The 8,375-nt window shown below is 47.3% G+C and overlaps 1 long non-coding RNA gene across 1 annotated transcript; it reads left to right on the top strand.

Moving 5' to 3' along the window:
* Nucleotides 1-4,417: 4,417 nt before the first annotated feature.
* LOC103651129 (uncharacterized) lies at nt 4,418-7,636 on the top strand. Its single transcript, XR_564580.3, has 6 exons — nt 4,418-4,548; nt 4,665-5,088; nt 5,252-5,291; nt 5,556-6,189; nt 6,809-7,161; nt 7,237-7,636. It is a non-coding gene; the product is annotated as an uncharacterized lncRNA (long non-coding RNA).
* The last annotated feature ends 739 nt before the right edge of the window (nt 7,637-8,375 follow it).

Genomic DNA, 8,375 nt, shown 5'->3' with positions numbered 1-8,375 from the left:
ATTACACTCGCCGTCACATCACATTACTACTCAGAAGCAGCCGGCTAAAACACTCAGCGTACCAAGCCGTCCCTTGCCCACACCCATTGGGGGGACGCCCAGGAATTATCAGTATATTTTTCAAAATGGTCACATCTGTGCAGGGCACGCAGTGAATGCCTCAAGACAAAAATGAGATATCAGTGAGAGTTAGAGGGAAGCCAAATATAGCCAGTGGAGTACAAAATATGGTCGACAGAAACGACTTGAAGACTAGACAGAGAACGTCCATCAAATGTCCAATCAGTCACAGAGCAAATAAATTGCACTGCCTAGCAAGATATGGATGGATTGCGAACTCGGCTGCAAAAGACAAAATACATGCTGACCTCTGACGCATAATATTGATGACATAGTGCGGATGACATCATGCCAATTTTTTACAAGCAGAAAGGATAATCTTCAGCAAAAGGACACAAAAGGAAGACCTTCGAGTGGATTATCCTCAAAAATCCACTTGAAGGTCGGGGGCTACACCCATTGGGTGCACCTCTGGTGCACCCCATGGATTATCATTCCAAGCCGAGATAGTGCCGATTTCTAAAAGTGTGGGACAAGATTAAAAAAGCCAACCCTCAACCAAAATGAAGGAGCACAAATGGAAATAATCTCTACTGAAGACCTTCGAGTAGATTATTTTCTAAAATCTACTCGAAGCTCGGGGGCTACACCCATTGGGTGCACCTCCGGTGCACCCAATGAAGTTCAGAATCCTACAAATTGGAATGCTGACCTCTAAGGCGCAAGCACGAAACTAGGTTTTGGTCAACGAGTGATCGGAGCAGGAGAAGACAACAGGAAGCCATCTTTCTTCAAATTGCCGGCAAGCTGGACCTGGGATCTTCGGGTTGATTACCTCTAAATTAACCCAAAGATCGGGGGCTTGTGGGGGACAGATATCCCCCGGGTCCACTAAAAGAGTAAAGGACCTCACGAAAGGCCCAAGGGCCCAATAAATCGTAAGGTCATTCTTTCGTGGGCCTGGGGAGAAACAACCAGCAAAGCAGAACGACATGAGGTCGGATTGGTGCAAACCCGGACGGCCCACAGCATCGAGCGAATGACCGCAACAGAGATCCGACTTTCCCGCGCTGGAGCCTCCATGCAACGAAGCCATGCGAGGATAAGTCGGCGAGGGTTACGTAGGGATAATCTCAAGAGGTTCACTATCTTTTAGCTACTTGTTGTTATCTTATCCACGTGTACTGCTCCACGGTCGAGTATATAAGGCCTAGGGGGCACCCCTTCAGAACGATCGACCCTTTACTTAGCCACCCACGTCAACTCTCTGTATTCTTAATCCAGAGAGCTCTCTTGTAACCACATTCACCAAGCATACTCACCAGGACGTAGGGTGTTACGCATCTCTAAGCGGCCCGAACCTGTAAACCTTGTCCACTGTCCCTCGTGCGATCGGCACGAACCATTTTGCTACAGTTGTCGACACCGTCCTACTCCTAAAACACCTTGAGGGGCAACCCCGGGTGTGCGGTCGGACCCAAAACACCGACAGACAGTCATTACAAAGATCCAAATCAAACATCGTTCATCATGACAAACATAAATGCACAGGATATAGCAAACTACCCTGTCTAACTAAGACTAACTAAAAGCGAGACTAATGCTAAGACTATAGCTTCTGTGTATATATTTCGTATTAATTACAAGATCCGACTCTGACGATCTATAGTTCTAAATTTATCTTGGTCTGACAGTCGGGGTTGCCATAAGACTGGTGTCCACGCCGAGGTGAGCGGTACGGGTGCTAAGTCCCGACGGGAGCGGGGGAGCCATCATCCAGGTGACGACGTTCCGCGCGCTCAGCCCGTAGCTGGGCGATCTCAGCATGAGCCCTACTCAGCTCATCTAATGCATGGTCCAGCTCCGTGTTTAGCATGGCGGCTAGGTTGACTATGCTGCTCAACCTAGGATTGTCCTCACCAACAGGTGAGACAATCACGCCTCCTGTGCTGCCAGATGGACGGCGGGGGTAATACTTCAGGTTGAGACCGTCAGTTACCCCACCGAGCACCGAGCAGTAGTGCGAAAGCGCACGCCGTGCGGCATCTTACATGGCCGCCTCAGCTGAGTCCCGCTCAGAGATGGAATAGTGCTCTGAGCAGACCTCAGCACCCCAGAGACTGTTCTCCGGACGGCGCACTAGGCAGGTCGCCTCCCAGTGGTCCGGGTAGACCCCGCGACTATGCTGGTAGACCACACAACGATACTCGATAGACCAAGTACGCCGGTCAAGTGCCCGACGTAGCAGGGTGTCGAGCGCATCATGGAAGTGACACCCGCGAGCAGCGTCGCGAGTGATGGGTCGAGCAACCCATCCTTCCGGCTCCTGGTCGGCAGAAAAGTCGGTGTCGTGGCTCGAGCTACTGTCGCCACCTCCGTCATCTGGGTCTCCTCCAACAGCTACTCTAGGGACTGGGGCGCTCAGGGGTGGTGCAGGGGGCGCCTCTAGGGGAAGCACGGGGGAGCAGCTCCTCACAGACTCTATCTCCTTCTGGAGCGAGAAAGAAGAGCCCTGCTGCTCCTGCTCCTGTCGTCGACACTCCTGCTCCTCATGCAGGTGGTGGTGCAGCCTCTCCAAGTGGCTGGACTGACCAACCATGGGACGACGAAGCGGACGCTCCGTGAGACGAGAGGGTAAGAACGGGATGATAGACTTCCGTGCAGTGTGTCTAAGACGAGCCATCTACAAAAGACACCGCAAGCATAAGAGTGAGAACAGAACTAGTATGACCAGCAAGTAATGAACCATCTCTAATACTATTAAGAACACAGTGTAGACGTCCACACATGTTATGGTGCACGGTTCTGCCCCAAACCCACCCACTCCACTCTGCTCCGCTCTCCCGACGCGCTTTCGTCGTCGCCATCAACGATCTCATTCCTCCATCGACCCAGATCCCCTTCCACGTCCGCGGCCGCCCCCGATCCCCTCCCAGGATGGCGCTCACCTACCATCAACGTCGCGGCCGCCCCGCTCTCCGCCCCCCCGATCCCCTCCCAGGATAGCGCTCACCTACCATCAACGTCGCGGCTGCCCTGCTCTCCGCCCCCCGATCCCCTCACAGGATGGCGCTCACCTACCATCAACGTCGCGACCGCCCCCGCTCCCCTCCCAGGATGGCGCTCACTTACCTTCAACGGGTCGAATCCGCCCCATCCAGCTAGATCTCGGCGATGGTAGAGGACCAGATGGTGGTGAAGACGGTTCGGGAGGAGTGCCCCTGGGAGTCGCTCCCCAATCGCCACCATACTCCAGTCCGCGCCATCGATTCTGGCCGCCGCCACCACGCCATCGTCCCCGGTCACCGCCACACGGAGGTCTACACCATCTGATCGGTAACGAAAAACCTAATCCCCAATCCCTCTCGAGTTGCTATTTGATGTTCTTGTTATTCCCCTTCGGCCTGATGTCCCTAGCTCCGCTCCCCGCATGAGGAGGAGGCCAGTGAGATTGGAAGCTCTTCGTGGGTGGGATCCCGGCTGGTGCGACGGGTTTCCATCGCCGGCGTCGTGCCGCTGATGGGCCACTCCACGATGCTTCAATACCAAAGGTCATGCTGTTTGGCATATGCATCTTTCAGCTGCAATTATTTACAGTGTGTTCCCATGCGTTTGGTGAACATTAGCCATGCGTTTGGTGAACATTAGCCATGCTGTTTGGCATATGCATCTTTCAGCTGCACTTATCAATGTCATTTATATTTCACCATTTTGATAATATGTTTTCTACAATCTTTCAAGGTAGGGTAATGTATAAGAAATGTGTTGAAACTGTGGGGCAATATGCCCTTAAACTCACTGGATTTCTCAAGACGTTAATGCAGAGGAGAAATTAATCCGGTGAGTCGTTGTACACTGTTCAAACCATTAAGGAGGTAAATTTTGTTTATGCTGCAAGTTTAAAGTTGATTGGAGTACATATATTCTTTTAACAATCTCACTAATAGCTGAGACAAGCTAATTGTTTTTAAACATGAGACGATATCTGCCTTCTTCTGACTCTACCTCTTTTTCTCTCGCATGTGAAGAAACTTTGCTACGTAGATGCTGATTATGAAGTTGAATTACGTAAGGATACACACGCGTCCTGCGAGGTTGATGGTGAAGGGTGGTTTACCTGCTGGAAGAGAGATTCAAGACTCCAAAAATCTCATTTCAGCCCCATATGGGAGGAACGTGCGAAATGTTTAGATATTGTTTAATTTTGCATCCATTACAATTTAGTCATTGTTGTAAAAAAGTTGATCTTGCCCTTGAAGGCGTGCTATGGGCTTGCATAAAGTAGTTGGCAATGAGCGACCGACAGCCGCCCACGTAGGTGGTGGCTGCAGGAAGGTGGTTTTCAGCATCGAGTCATTGGCATTGAGCGACCGGCAGCCGCCCGCGTCTTTGTCTTCGTCGCCGGCGGCACCCGCCAGAGTCGTCGCGTCCGGCTTGCTGCTGCTGCATGAAGAGGCTGCTGGAGGACCGGGACATCTTCATCTACCTGTGAGTGAGCTCTGCTGGTTTCCATCAAATGCGTGGCGTGTCATGTGTCATGTGAGACATGTTCCAACGCTGTTCGGTTCTTGATTTTTGACGGAACGTCTTGTGGTGGGGTGCAGGGGTGAGAAGGCCTTCTACAGCGACGAGTGCAGGAACGGGCTCATCGAGGAGGCGGCGGAGGAGGAGGTCATGATTCTGGATCCTGCTCGAAATCTTTGATCAAGATTTGTTAGCTGTCGTGGCAAAAGTAGAGAGTGTAATATTTGCCCGTAATATTTTTCTTCTGCCTTCAACTTGGGGACTACTTTGCTGGGAGAGTGAGTGGGGGAAGGACAAAGGAAATGCCTCTTGTTCAAGTTTTTTGCTGTAAGGAGAGGTCGTCCCGGTTTGGCCAACCAGTGCAACGGCCGAGCCAGCCAATTTCCGTGGTTTGTCGAGCCAGCCAATTTCCGTGGTTTGTCGAGCCAGCCAATTTCCGTGGTTTGTTGAGGATAACATGGAGAACTTCAACCCTTTAAGTGAGAATGGAGAGCAGGGTACGGGGTAAGTACAACTTCATTTAAGCATTTGCAGTTCTCTCCCTACCCCTGTTTTTTAGTTTTTCAGCTGGATTCTGGAATAGATTGAATACTTACAATGATTGCAGTACTTTGCACCATTCATCAGTGAACTCCTAACCAAGTTTTACTGTATACATATTTTGTAGGTGGGCATTCACACCCCCAACCACGGAAAACATGTTGTGGGTAAGTTTCCATCAAATTTGGATTTCTATTAAAAAATAATATAAAACTCCCTTATAATTTATGGACGAAACATTGTGAACTCACTTTGTGCTGACAAACTGTCTAGCAATTTCTAATAACAAAGCGTGCAATTGGTTTATGGGAAAAATGGGTTTTACTATGATATTATGTTGGTATATGAGAATTTTATTAAAAAATAGTATAAAAATCCTTTTGCCTATGGCCTTCATCACAAACTGAACCTTTGGCAGTAGCGGATTGTAGGAGTTGAGCCCTTGGGGGAGTTTTGTCCTTTGGAGCTTGTGGTGACATAATTTTAGGTATGCATTGGTGCCAGCTTCACTCTACCTTGGTTTTATTGCATTGATCATTTGGGTTGGGTAGGTAATGCTGTTGCTTGGAATCTCTAGGGAATGTTTTATTAACTGTTTCTTTACACCTCAGGCACATATACTCATTGCAGGGTACATACCTAACATCAGCTGCCCTGCCCTTAGTGACGCAAGAGAAAATGATTGCTTGAGGGTCCAACTTTAGGGAGCTTCAATGTTCAAGGGGCGGCAGCACGCTGGACGTGTCAAAACAAGCTGATTAATCACAGATCTCTGCACGCAGGCGGCGCTACCGGAGCTAAAGGGGCGGCAGCACACTGGGAGCGCGGCTGCGCCAGATCGGCGACGCGATGGGATTGCGTCCAGAGGGTGGCGGCTGTGCATAAATGATGTTCCTCACTCTCCCACCTGCATCTATCCATGAGCGTCCATAATCGCAATGGGATTGCATCGGGAAGGTGAATGGGGACTAGCTACAGGTCGGCCGCGTGTTGCTGTGCGTACATATCACTGTCTAGGGGCCCTAGCTGCATGTGGGAGGCGTGGCGATCATCACTTCAGATGAGGTTAACTTCACTGCTTACTATTTCCTCCTTTCGATTGTTTAGCTGCTAGGAGTCAGGGATGTCAAAACAAGCTGATTAATCACAGATCTCTGCATGCAGGTTATAGACCTGAAACTAGATTGTAGGTTTCTTCATAGCAGAAAAGTGTGAAGCAGCGTGATTTATAGTCCATTTCTGTGTGCTGTGCAAAGGTAGTAATTTGCACAGAATTTGAGATATAAATCTACATAATGGTTTAGAAAGTCACATTGTATACCTAAGTGATCCCCGTAATGGCTTAACCAAATAAGCTCACTTTCTGCTCTGCCACTGGGCTAGATGAGATATTATGTGAACGTTTTTCATTTCCATCTAATTACAGAGTATGTGCAAGTGATATGAAATCTGGAAACCATTTTCCAGTACTTGTAACCAGAACAGAGGTGAGGGAGTATACTTGTTGTGTAGAAGTAATTGCTTGCTGAGTTTTGAATGGAGGTGTGTTTTGTTCCTTGGTTTATTATTATCTCAAAATAGGAGTGTACTGTAACGAAATAGTTTCTACTGGTATTCCTTTGTTTTTACAACAGATTCTTACTTTCTAGCTCTCTCTGAATCAACTTTATTCCTTTGTTTTTAGGGGGAGATCTCTTCAAACAGGTGCAAAGGATGTTTCTGCTGGGCAAGAAAAGATGGTTTAAATTTTTCTATTGGGTAGAGAGAAAAATAGTATTGGTTGGATTTAAGTACAATACATGTTCCATGTTGCCATAATATAATAGCTAAAACAGTGTTCGTACTTTAGAATCCTAGGTGTCTTAAACTGTCTTGTCATTGCTATTAGTATTTTCCAATGTCCCCACTATGCACGATCTGCTGCTGGAAGCAAATTACTAACCGTAGGTGACTTTTATGGTGGTCCAGAAACGGCACAATACCAGGTCCTTTTTCAGTCGACAGGAGCGGGAACGTACTTCCTGGTGGGTGGAAATGGTACGTATACATGCTGCTGCTGCCTTTTCCAAACTTAACCTCCTTGTTGGAACACTAAACAGTCAAAGGTTTCAGACACTTTGTGTCTGCAGGGAAACAATCTGATTTGACCCCAGATTTTCAGTAGCTGGATTCAAGATTTGGCCTTTGGGATATCAAAAGTAGGAAGCGTGTTGTATATTCTCTGCTAGCAGCACCAGCATCCAAGATTTTACACTCCAGGTGTCCAAACCCATCACGGTTCAGTGTTTACAATTGAAAAGTGATCCACCGGAGAACCAGCAGTGTCCAGGAACAAACCAGCAGCGCGTGCGAGCTGTTGTTATTACCATGAGGACACATAGGTGCTGTCATAATTGTAATGTGACGGGTAACAAATAGCGTTAAATTATGTTTGTTTAAGTCTAACCGTAATTAGATATCACACTAGAAACTGTATTCAAATTTATTATCGTTGTCACTTGAGCGTGAATTATTACTGCTGTCATTACGTTATAATCCGTGAATCAAACAATACCATAGTGTTATGGTCATCGATAATGAGGGAAGCATGGGCAAGCTTGGGAAATGAAAGTACAGTGGCCGGCCCCAAGGAATTCTGAATTAATGGTTGAGATTTGGACGCAAACATGAAGCTGACTCGATGGCATTTGAAGAGGCGACAGTCAGTGACCTTCAGTGAAATCGGATTGTCACACAACAATGTGATGGAGATGCCGGACAATTTCTTTTGACCAACGGAACCGTATAATGACATGTGAAATTCACTAACATATATACTTGGTTATCCTATCAATATGGTCCTACCAAGTAAACGTCATGAACATTCTTCTACATGATCAATGTGTGAACATTCTCCTATTCTATAAATTTAGTGTCTTCACTATTTATGATTCAGGATACAGTAAAGTGCACCACGTTTGGGCGTCTATGTGGTGCGTGCATGCAATAGGCTCCATGCCTCCTTCCGCTCACTTAGACTTTATTTCTGATATTTATATTGTAGTATAATATGATTTGTATCAGTTTAGTTTTGTATTGATTGTGCCAAGGAATTTGAGATATTGATGTCGATAATATACGTGGTATTCGTTTTTTATGAAATTGTTGTGCACTATTTATTTATGATTTTTATGAAATCGTTGTGCACTAATTCGTGTCGATATATCATCCCTGCAAACATACAACAACGGCTTATCAATATCGCTAAAAAG

Source organism: Zea mays, chromosome 3 (assembly GCF_902167145.1).
Source record: "Zea mays cultivar B73 chromosome 3, Zm-B73-REFERENCE-NAM-5.0, whole genome shotgun sequence".
NCBI classification, from domain to species: Eukaryota; Viridiplantae; Streptophyta; class Magnoliopsida; order Poales; family Poaceae; genus Zea; species Zea mays.
This window is presented reverse-complemented; position numbering and strand designations above follow the sequence as displayed.